This window comes from Lipotes vexillifer, unplaced genomic scaffold (genome assembly GCF_000442215.2).
Source record: "Lipotes vexillifer unplaced genomic scaffold, Lipotes_vexillifer_v1.1 scaffold1223, whole genome shotgun sequence".
Taxonomy (NCBI): Eukaryota; Metazoa; Chordata; class Mammalia; order Artiodactyla; family Lipotidae; genus Lipotes; species Lipotes vexillifer.
In genome coordinates, this window is record NW_006795957.1 from 230,720 (window position 1) to 243,132 (window position 12,413).

Here is a 12,413-nt window from a genome sequence, read left to right on the forward strand (position 1 = left end):
GGAAAGAGTTGCCTGAGTGTGCAACAGCCCTCAAGGCTAGCTGTAGATGCTGGCAAGGAAAAACCAGAAGGCTGGGCTTCCGAGCTCCCACCTGCAAGGAGCCCTGTTAAGTCATGAAGAGCCCCTTCTTGCCTCAGTACAGACTGTCTAGAAGGATTAGGCATTCCATGCAGATTTCATAGCAAACACCAGATGTTAATGAGGCAGCTTAGAAACAGTAGGATTCCAATTCTGGTCGAGAGGCTTGTGGGATCTTAGCTCCCCGACCAGGGGTTGAACCCAGGTCCAAGGCAGTGAAAGCACCGAGCCCTAACCACTGGTCCACCAGGGAAGTCCCTTCTCCAGGGAAATCTGAAAAACATTGTGTGACACCATTCCCTGTTTGGTGACGCAGTTTCCCCATCTGTCATGGAGAGGCCACCATTCTTTGCTTTTCCTTTTAATTTTATTTTTCTATATTGAGATGTAAGTTATGATGGAAGAAATTTTCAACTGTTGAGGTATGGGGAAGTCCTTCTGGCTGATACATGATTTGACTTGAACTTTATGCTAATCAGAACAGCCTGTCTTATGGCCTGTCAAATGTACACTGTACAGCTGAGTTAACCATTAAAGAAAAGAACGCATTTAAAATCAAAATGGGGGGAGGGGGTGAATTGGGAGATTGGGATTGACATATATACACCACTATGTCTAAAATAGATAACTAATGAGAACCTACTGTATAGCACAGGGAACTCTACTCAATGGTCTGTGGTGACCCAGATGGGAAGGGAATCTATAAAGGAGTGGATATATGTATACGTATGACTGATTCACTTTGTTGTACAGCAAGAAACTAACACAACATTGTAAAGCAACTATACTCCAATAAAAATTAATTTAAAAGATAAATAAGTGAAAGGAAAAAAAAAATCAAAATGGAGTCACCATGGTTCAGAGCTGGGTGGCCATTGTAGACGTGGTTTCAGACACGTTCCTGCATCACTGAGAACTTGAATCTTCCGAACTGCATCAGACTCAAGGCCAGCACCAGTCATTCTCAAAACAGTATTTGCTAATAGTGGCCAGCTGCCACCTTACAGTACATCTCCACTTGGCCTAATCCTATTTCAAGCGCTCAATACCGATGCATGGCTGGTGACTACCATACTGGACAGACAAATCTAGAGGAGGCCAACTAACAAACAGGCAGCTACAATGTAAGGTCATAAGTTCAATGACAGGGCACTCCAGGGGGCCAGAAGGGGCTCATGACCCAACCGGGGGAGGAGTATAGAACTGGAAAGTTTGGGAATTCCCTAGCCGTCCAGTGGTTAGGACTCCACGCTTCCACTGCAAGGGGCATGGGCTCATCGCTGGTCGGGGAACTAAGATCCTGCAAGCTGTGCAGTGCGGCCAAAAAACTAAAAGAAAAATAATTGGAAAGTTTTCCTGGAGGTGACATCTGAGTTCAGTCTTGGAGGACAAGAGAGTTAGCCAGGCCTTGGGAACAGTGAATGCAGTTCCAAGCAGAGTGAAAAGTAGGGGCAAAAGCCAGGACAGAAAACAGCCCAACTATTCTTCTTTCAGAGTGACTAAGCATCATGTGCCCAGCCAGGGACGATGCTGACTGGAGACAACAAAGACCAGACTGAAGAACATGGAGTTTGTGCTGCAGGCATCACAGGAGAGTCTGGAGCTAGTCAGGGAACTATCATGTGAGGGCTTCACAGGGATTCCGGTGGAACTGGCAGCCTGAAGGGGTGCCTCACCCAGCCTGGGAGCCTGAGGTAGGCAGGAGTCAGAGTTTGCTTTCTGGAGGAAATAAGGCCTGAAAAAATGGCCAGGATCCCCCAGGAAAGGTTACTCTGGGCAGCAAGACCAGCCTAAGACCTGGGGCCTGGAGAAATGAAAGTGTGAGTGTTTCAATGGGGGTGTGACACACGTTGTGTGTCTCAAATGATGAGAGAGGAGGCTGGAGAGCCTGGCGGACACTACAACATGCAGGGCTTCCAACTCCAGGCAGAGGAGTTGGGATTTTTGTCTTGCGGTAAGCCCTCTTGCCGTGGAAGGATTTTGAGCTGGGAAATGACAAGATTAGTTCCAAATTTTTGAAAGGTCTGTTTGGTTATGTTGGCGGGCTAGAGAGTGGAAGCTGGGGGACTGTGGAACAGTCTGGTACTGAAATCTACATGAGAAGGAACGAGGTTTGAGCTTCGGAAGGGGCGGTGGGGATTGAGAAATCCCTCCCAAATCTTGGTGTTAATGCTCAAATGCCTGATTTTAATGCCCTCAAGAATTTCAGAGCTGCAGAAAGGAGTCAACATGCGAAAATATATTAGCATTACTTCCCACGTGTTACATACTATCCGTGCAAAGACATTATTATGCTAGGTACTTTCATACGTGATTTTATTTCATTTCTCTAAGAGGTTAATCCGTTCAGTTTTCAGTGAGAAAACTGAGGCGCAGAGAGGGAGTTCATTGCTCAAGGGCACGGTGGTAGTGACTAAGCGAGACGTGGAGGCCCAGCACCCCACACCACACACCAAAACCCCCAACCCTTGACCAGAGAGTCTTTTCTTTGGCGTCTTTAGTTCCCACCTTCGCAGGCCAACTCTCTTCCCCACACTTCCCTCCTTCTCCCCGCCCCCCCCCACCGTGGCCCTTCTAGCCCAGGCCAGCCTCTCTATGGTTTCCCCCCCCACCCCTCTACCCACACGCTGCCTCTCGTTTGCCTCCCACCCTGGCCCCTCTATCCACCGCCAACTTCTCTATGGTCCCCCTTCTCCCTAGTTCTGTACTTATCGGCTCCTCCTCTAAACTCCACAATATCGGCCATCAGCCCCCCCACCGCTCGCTCAATATCGATGCATGCTGCCTCTGAGCTGCCTCTCTGGTCAGGCCGAGCGGAAACGGCTGCCAATGGAGAAGTGCTTTTAGGGAAGGCCCTGCAAAGGAGGGACCCCGCACTTCTAAGGGGTGACCCTGCGCTAAAGCGGCCCATTTCAGGCCCTTTGCGAAAATGCTCTGGCTGGAAACACGAGGCCCAGAGAGGAAGGATCCAATTTGCACTTGGGCCCACCTCTAATAAGTGGGATCCCAAAAGGATCACTGTCTATAGGAGTTTCCTTTCTCTCCTTTCATTTTTGTTCCGACAGTGTCAGAGACAGACAAGGAAATCGGGAAATGCCCGCCTCCTTACACAGGCTGGGGAAAATGAGGCCAAGAATGGGGAAGGAACTTGCTCAAAACTAGTCAACTAGGAACCAAATGGGAATCAAGCCAGGGTCTCCTGGTTCCCAGTTCCCAGAACCTCAGTGGTTTTTCTGTTTTAAAATAGGTGAACTAGATAGTAACACCAAGGCTCTTAAAACAGGCATCCAGGTTCCAGTCTGATTCCCACCCCGATCTACAAGGATTCTCCTTAACACATAGCAAAGCAGATGTAATTCTTTCCTTCAAAAGTAGTTAAGCATAACTGCAGAGGTGGATTCACCATTAAGCTAATGAACCTTAAGCTTCCAAGGCTTCTCACTTGCACAAGGCTTTCCCCGGGTAGTGAGTGTTGACAATTCAAAGAGTACTTAAGATTAGTCACTGCTTAAAAAAAACAAAACAAAACAAAAAAACAAAAAAAAAAACTTGCACCTAAATGTCCAGCGACACATGAATGGCTAAAGAAGATGGGCCATGTATATACAATGGAATATTACTCAGCCATAAAAAAGAATGAAATAATGCCATTTGCAGCAACATGGATGGACCTAGAGATGATCACATTAAATGAAGTAAGTCAGACAGAGAAAGGCATATATCATATGATATCACTTATGTGTGGAATCTAAAATATGATAAATATGAATTTATGATACATATGAACAAAACAGAAAAAGACCCCGCAGACATAGAAAACAAGCTTATAGTTACCAAAGGGGAAAGGTGGGGGGGGGGAGGGATAAATTAGGAGCTTGGGATCAACATATACACACTACGATATATAAAACAGATAACCAACAAGGACCTACTGTATAGCACAGGGAACTCTACTCCATATTGTGTAATAACCTATAAGGCAAAAGAATCTGATAAAGAATATATATATATATATATATATATATCCAAATCGCTGTGCTGTACACCTGAAACTAACACAACATTGTAAATCAATTATGCTTCAACTTAAACAGTTTTTTAAAGGATAAATAACCTATTAAAAAAAAAAAAACTTACAACACTCTGCAACCTTAAATTCATAGGTGAAGGAAACTTGCTTAGAATTTTCCCAAACTTGACAACAATACTAAAATAACTGTGAATCTGAAATTAAAGTTTCTTAAGTTAATAGTAAAGAAATGTTTTGATCAATCACATTATAGGAAAGATCAGATAATCTTTCTATTCTCTCTACAGAAAATGATATTATAATATTGTCATATAAAAAGCCAATCAAAGAAAATAGAGGGAAAGCATTATAGAGCTGAGTCAGGTAGTAAACTAATTAAAATGCTATGTATATGTGCTTTTCAATTTTGGGGGTTGTGCGTGGCAACTGTCACCTTTTGAGTTTTGTAATTGGTTGCAACTTATTTTCTCATGCTAAATAAATGTTCTCTTGTATACCTCTTTTTTGTATTTAAAATTTTGTATTTCTAAGGTGTACAAACTTCACACCCTACAAAACCTGGATCTGACCCTGCTCCGACACTCAGTGTGTTCTCAATAAACACTAGTGGGACTTCCCTGGTGGCACAGTGGTTAAGAATCCGCCTGCCAATGCAGAGGACATGGGTTCGAGCCCTGGTCCAGGAAGATTCCACATGCCATGGAGCACCTAAGCCCGTGCACCACAACTACTGAGCCTGCGCTCTAGAGCCCGCAAGCCACAACGACTGAAGCTTGCACGCCTAGAGCCCGTGCTCCGCAACAAGAGAAGCCACCGCAATGAGAAGCCCGCACACCGCAACAAAGAGTAGCCCCCGCTGGCCACAGCAAAGATCGTGTGCAGCAACAGAGACTCAACACAGCCAAAAAAAAATCGATTAATTAACTTTTTAAAAAAGAAATGTTTGTTGAATGAGTGAACACATATACCATTTTAAAATAAATAAATAAATAAACACACACTAGTTATTATTGTCAGTATTATTGTAATCCGCAGACCCAATAGGAAGGCTTGAGGATGATCTACAATTTAAGGATGACTGTTGGCTTAGGACTTCAGACAGCCATAGTCACCATCTTCTTATTCATCCACACACTTATGTATCGATTCATTAATTCAATACATGGCTGCTGAATACCTGTATTCAGTACTGAATGCCCAGACACGAGTGTGGGTGCTGGAGACGCAGCAGGAAATTATACAGACGTGGTCTCTGCCTTCAGGGAGCTTACAGTCTGATAAGAATTGCCCATGGGATTGATTTGACGTTTTCAAAAATCAGATTTAAAAAGTCATCTAGGGCTTCCCTGGTGGCGCAGTGGTTAGGAGTCCGCCTGCCGATGCAGGGGACGCGGGTTCGTGCCCCGGTCCAGGAAGATCCCACATGCCATGCAGCAGCTAAGCCCGTGAGCCACGGCCACTGAGCCTGCGCGTCCGGAGCCTGTGCTCTGCAACGGGAGAGGCCACAACAGTGAGAGGCCCGCGTACCGCAAAAAAAAAAAAAGTCATCTACAAGCTCTCTCCACCCCACATTTTATTATGAAAATTTTCTTTTTCTTTCTTTCTTTTTTTCTTTTTTAATCTTTTGGCCACACTGCACAGCATGTGGGATCTTAGTTCCCTGACCAGGGAATTGAACCCCGGGGCCCCTGCATTGGCAGCGTGGAGTCTTAACTACTGGACCACCAGGGAATTCCCAGAAATTTTCAACCACAGAGAAAAGTTGAAAGAATTGCATAGTGAACATGCATACATCTATTATATAGGCTTATAACTTTTAAATATCACTTAGAGGTTGATCCTAAAAGAGCATCATGTTCAGCTGATTCTTTTTTTTTTTTTTTTTTTAAGATTTAATTTTGTCTATTTTTTGGCTGCACTGGGTCTTCATTGCTGTGCATGGGCTTTTCTCTAGTTGCGGCGAGCAGGGGCTTCTCTTGTTGCGGAACACAGGCTCTAGGCGTGCGGGCTTCAGTAGTTGTGGTGCGCAGGCTCAGTAGTTGTGGCTCATGGGCTCTAGAGCACAGGCTCAGTAGTTGTGGTACACGGGCTCAGTAGTAGTGGCTCACAGGTTCTAGAGCACAGGCTCAGTAGTTGTGGTGTGCAGGCTCAGTAGTTGTGGCGCATGGGCTCAGTAGCTGTGGTGCACAGGCTCAGTAGTTGTGGCACGTGGGCTCAGTAGTTGTGGTGCGTGGGCTCAGTAGTTGTGGCGTGCGGGCTCTAGAGCACAGGCTCAGTAGTTGTGGTGCACGGGCTTAGTTGCTCCGCGGCATGTGGAATCTTCCCGGACCAGGGCTTGAACCCATGTCCCCTGCATTGGCAGGTGGATTCTTATCCACTTTGCCACCAGGGAGGCCCCTCAGCTGATTCTTTTTTTCACAGCTTTATTGAGATCTAACTCATATGCCATATAATTCACCCATTTAAAGTGTACAATTTGTCACAGGTATGCGCAGGGTCACCACAGTCAACCTTAGAACGTTGCGTCCCCTCGGGAGGAAAACCTGTACCCTTTAGCTGTCACGTTCTTACTCCCTCAATTCCACTCCACCTCCCAGCCCGAGGAGCCACTCATCTACTTTCTGTTTCTATAGATTTCCCTGTTCTGGACATCTCATATGAATGGGATAATAAACTGTGATCTTTTGTGTCAGCTTCACTCACTATTTTAAAAAATTGAAGCATAGTTGATTTACAATGTTATAAGTTTCAGGTGTATAGCATGGTGATTCAGGATTTTTACAGATTATACTCCATTAAGTTATTACACAATAACGGCTATATTTTCCTGTGCTGTACAATATATCCTTGTTGCTTATCTATTTTATAAATACTAGTTTGTATCTCTTAATCCCACACCCTTATCTTGCCCCTCTCTTAATAAACTTAAAAGCTTTTACACAGCAAAGGAAACAATCAACAAAACAAAAAGACAACCTATAGAATGGGAGAAAATATTTGCAAATGATTTGGCCAACAGGGATTAATATCCAAAATATATAAACAGCTTATACAACTCAATATTAAAAAACTAAACAACCCAATCAGAAAATGGGCAGAAGACCTGAATAGACATTTTTCCAAAGAAGACATACAGATGGATAACAGGCACATGAAAAGATGTTCAACATGGCTAATTATTAGAGAAATGCAAATCAAAATGATGAGATATCATCTCCCACCTGCCAGAATGGCTATCATCAAAAAAATCTACAAATAACAAATGGTGAGAATGGTAATAATGGTGGAGAAAAAGGAAACCTTCTACATTGTTGGTGGGAGTGTAAACTGGTGCAGCCACTATGGAAAACAGTACCAAGGTTCTTCATAAAACTAAAAATAGAACTACCGTATGATCCAGCAATTCCACTCTTGGATATATATCCAGAAAAAAAAAAAACAAAAGCACTCATTCTAAAAGATACATGCACCCTAATGTTCATAGCAACACTATTTACAATAGCCAAGACATGGAAGCAACCTAAGTGTCCCTCAATCTTCTATATCCATTAATTCAGTTATTCATTCACTCATCTGTTCATTCACTCACCAAACATTCACTGAGGTATTTACATGCCTCCTCTCTGTGGACGCAGAGACGGAATTGACTGTGCCCTCAAAGAAGGGAGAATAGAGGATGAGTTTCATGCGCTAAACCCTGTGCCGTGAATGATCTCATTTAATAAAGAGAATCTCAGTGGAATACTACTTCACACAAGTCAGACTGGCAAAAATTTAAGTTTGACAAGTATTGTTAAAGATGTCAAGTAAGGGGATTGCCCATTCATTGGTGGTGGATGTGTAAACTGGTAACAATTGTAGCTAATACATGGTGCCTACTTTGTGCCATAAAACACTTTACGCATAATAACTCATTTCATCCTCATAGCACCTAACACTTAACTGTGTTGACTAAATACTATTATGATTTTTTTCTGCAGATTAGGTAAAGGAGGAGGTTGACTTTCTATTAGACACAGCAGGTACATACAATGCCTAAGGCCCAGGACACTCTTAGGAGCCCAGGAAAAACATTTTAATTTTGAAATCAGAAGAAAAAAGAATGTAATCCAGACTAGCTTATGTTTGTCTTTATACCAACACAGATATAACATACAAGTTTAAATATACGTTTTGGAATGAAGGAGCCCACAAAGGCACAAATGCCAGGGCCCAGGAAAGCACTGGAGACCGTGAGTGGTTAAAGAACTTACCCAAGAGGGACTTCCCTGGTGGCACAGTGGTTAAGAATCCGCCTGCCAACGCAGGGGACACGGGCTCGATCCCTGGTCCGGGAAGATCCCACATGCCGCGGAGCAACTAAGCCCATGCGCCAGAACTACTGAGCTTATGCTCTAGAGTCCAAGAGCCACAACTACTGAGCCCATGTGCCACAACTACTGAAGCCTGCGCGCCTAGAGCCCATGCTCCGCAACAAGAGAAGCCACCGCAATGAGAAGCCTGTGCACCGCGAGGAAGAGTAGCCCCCACTCGACGCAACTAGAGAAAGCCCGCGCACAGCAATGAAGACCCAATGCAGTGCTCGCTTCGGCAGCACGTATACTAAAATGGGAACGACACAGAGAAGCTTAGCATGGCCCCTGCGCAAGGATGGCACACAAATTCGTGAAGCGTTCCATATTTCTGGAAAACATGGGCAGAACACTCTATGACATAAATCACAGCAAGATCCTTTTTGACCCACCTCCTAGAGAAATGGAAATAAAAACAAAAATAAACAAATGGGACCTAATGAAACTTCAAAGCTTTTGCACAGCAAAGGAAACCATAAACAAGACAAAAAGACAACCCTCAGAATGGGAGAAAATATTTGCAAATGAAACAACTGACAAGGGATTAATCTCCAAAATTTACAAGCAGCTCATGCAGCTCAGTATCAAAAAAACAAACAACCCAATCCAAAAATGGGCAGAAGACCTAAATAGACATTTCTCCAAAGAAGATATACAGATTGCCAACAAACACATGAAAGAATGCTCCACATCATTAATCATGAGAGAAATGCAAATCAAAACTACAATGAGATATAATCTCACACCAGTCAAAATGGCCATCATCAAAAAAATCTACAAACAATAAATGCGGAGGGTGCAAAAGGGAACCCTCTTGCACTGTTGGTGGGAATGTAAATTGATACAGCCACTATGGAGAACAGTATGGAGGTTCCTTAAAAAACTAAAACTAGAACTACCATACGACACAGCGATCCCACTACTGGGCAAATACCCTGAGAAAACCATAATTCAAAAGAGTCATGTACCACAATGTTCATTGCAGCTCTATTTACAATAGCCAGGACATGGAAGCAACCTAAGTGTCCATCGACAGATGAACGGATAAAGATGTGGCACATATATACAACGGAATATTACTCAGCCATAAAAAGAAACGAAATTGAGTTATTTGTAGTGAGAAGGATGGACCTAGAGTCTGTCATACAGAGTGAAGTAAGTCAGAAAGAGAAAAACAAATACTGTGTGCTAACACATATATATGGAATCTAAAAAAAAAAGAAAATGGTCAGAAGAACCTAGGGGCCAGACGGGAATAAAGATGCAGACCTACTAGAGAATGGACTTGAGGACACGGGGAGGGGGAAGGGTAAGCTGGGACAAAGTGAGAGAGTGGCATGGACATATATACACTACCAAAGGTAAAACAGATAGCTAGTGGCAAGCAGCCGCAGAGCACAGGGAGATCAGCTCGGTGCTTTGTGACCACCTAGAGGGGTGGGATAGAGAGGGTGGGAGGGAGGGAGATGCAAGAGGGAAGAGATATGGGGATATATGTATATATATAGTTGATTCACTTTGTTATAAAGCAGAACCTAACACACCATAGTAAAGCAATTATACTCCAATAAAGATGTTAAAAAAAAAAAAAAAAGACCCAACACAGACATAAATAAATAAATAAATAAATAAATGTTCCTTTGAAAAAAAAAGAACTTACCCAAGATTCCCCAGCTGGTAGGTGGTGGAGATATTATGATGCGCAGTTGGGTGATATTTACCAAATTGAAGATGGAAGTTGAAGATATTCCTGTTCTTTGATCCAGCAACTCAACTCTCAGGTATATAGCTTAGCGAAAACTCCCATCTGGGTTCAAGGAGATGTAAGCATGAATTTTCATGGCAGTATCATTTGTAATGATGAAAAACTGGTTACATTCAGGTACCAACTCACGCTGGTCAGAATGACCATCATTAAAAATCTACAAATAATAAATGCTGAAGAGGGTGTGGAGAGAAGGGGACCCTCCTACACTGTTGGTGGGAATCTAAATTGGTGCAGCCACTATGGAGAACAGTATGGAGGATCCTCAAAACACTAAAAATAGAACTACCCTATGATCCAGCAATCCCACTCCTGGGCATATATCCAGAGAAAACTCAAATTCGAAAAGATGCATGCACCCCTATGTTCATAGCAGCACTATTTACAATAGTCAAGACATGGAAGCCACCATCGACAGATGATGGGATTAAGAAGTTGTGAGATATATATATTTCATTCTTTTTTATGGCTGAGTAGTATTCCATCACATATATATCCATCATATATCCATCACATATTCCATCATATATCTATGATGCAAAACTATTCAGCCATAAAAAAGAATGAAATAACGCCATTTGCAGCCACATGGATGCAACTAGAGATGGTCATATTAAGTGACGTAAGTAAGAGAAACACAAACATTATACTGTATCACTTACGTGAGGAATCTTAAAAACACTACAAATGAACTTATTTACAGAACAGGAACAGACTCACAGACATAGAAAACAAACTTATGGTTACCATAGGGGAAAGGTAGGGGGAGGGATAAATGGGGAGAAGGGATAAATTGGGAGTATGGGGTCAGCAGATGCACAGTACTACAGATAACCGGCAGTGCGCTGGCCACGCGTGTGTCTCTTGCTTCCACAGTGTTTGGACTGAACAGACCCAAGGGCGCCCCTTCCTCCAGACTCTGACCACCCTCCAAAGCTTTTCTCCAGTCACAACCTTGGAATCACCCACTCAGCTCTCCTCGGCCTCCGGGACCAGCCAACACCATTTTCTGAGCTTAGCTCCTTGTTGCCGACCAAGCGTGAGCTCCCAGATTCGTCACAATTACTCCGCCAGGTGGAGGCCGCAGTCACCCGCCTGGTAACGTGCCTCTGCCGCTCTCCCACACCTACCTGTCTCTGCGCTTCTCTTCCGACCCGACGCAGCAGCTCGCGAGGGCGAGAGACATCGTTTCGCGAACTGACCGAGGAGAAGCCGGAGGGCCCGAGCTCAGCGGAAAAGGCAAAAGCAGCGCCGTGGCCGCGCCCTCTTCCAGGACGTGCCGAAGCCGCCCCAGGAGCCGTGGGTAAAGCCCAGGACGCCGTGGAAGCCGCCCGGCTGACGGAGACGAACCCGCACCAGGCCCTGTGGGTCCGCAGGCCCCGGGCTCTGCCCGCGCAGACTCCGCCTCTGGACTTCCCGGAGCCACTTCCCGGACGAGCAGGTGAAGCGCGTCAAGAAGATGGGCGACCGCCTGACCAACCTCCGCAGGCTGCTCGGCCGCCAGGCTGGGCTGGCGAGTGTCTCTTCCAAAGGCTAAGCCTCAGGCACCACTAGGAGCCCCTGGAGCCCAGCGGCCTGTGAGGAGCCCCTCTGGGGTCAGGGCTTCCGCCCGCAGCCTCTCCCTGCAGCCACTGGGCAGCTTGTTAACCGCCCTGGAGCCCTCTCCGAGCCCTGGGCCGAAGGGAAGCAATAAAGCTTTCTGCAGCCAAAAAAAAAAAAAAGATAACCAACAAGGACCTACTGTATAGCACAGGGTACTATATTCAATATCTTGTAATAAATTATAACGGAAAAAAATGTTTAAAGGAATATTTCTATCCAAAAAAGAATATATATGTATATATGCATATATATATATGTATATATGTATATCAGAATCACTTTGCTGTACACCTGAAACTAACACAATATTGTAAATCAACTATACTTCAATGAAAAGGAAAAAAATTGGAACCAACCCAATGTCCTTCAACAGGAGAATGAAAAAATGTACTATGGGGCTTCCCTGGTGGCGCAGTGGTTGAGAGTCCGCCTGCCGATGCAAGGGACATGGGTTCGTGCCCCGGTCCGGGAAGATCCCACATGCCGCAGAGCGGCTGGGCCCGTGAGCCACGGCCGCTGAGCCTGCTTGTCCGGAGCCTGTGCTCGGCAGCGGGAGAGGCCACAGCAGTGAGAAGCCCGCGTACCG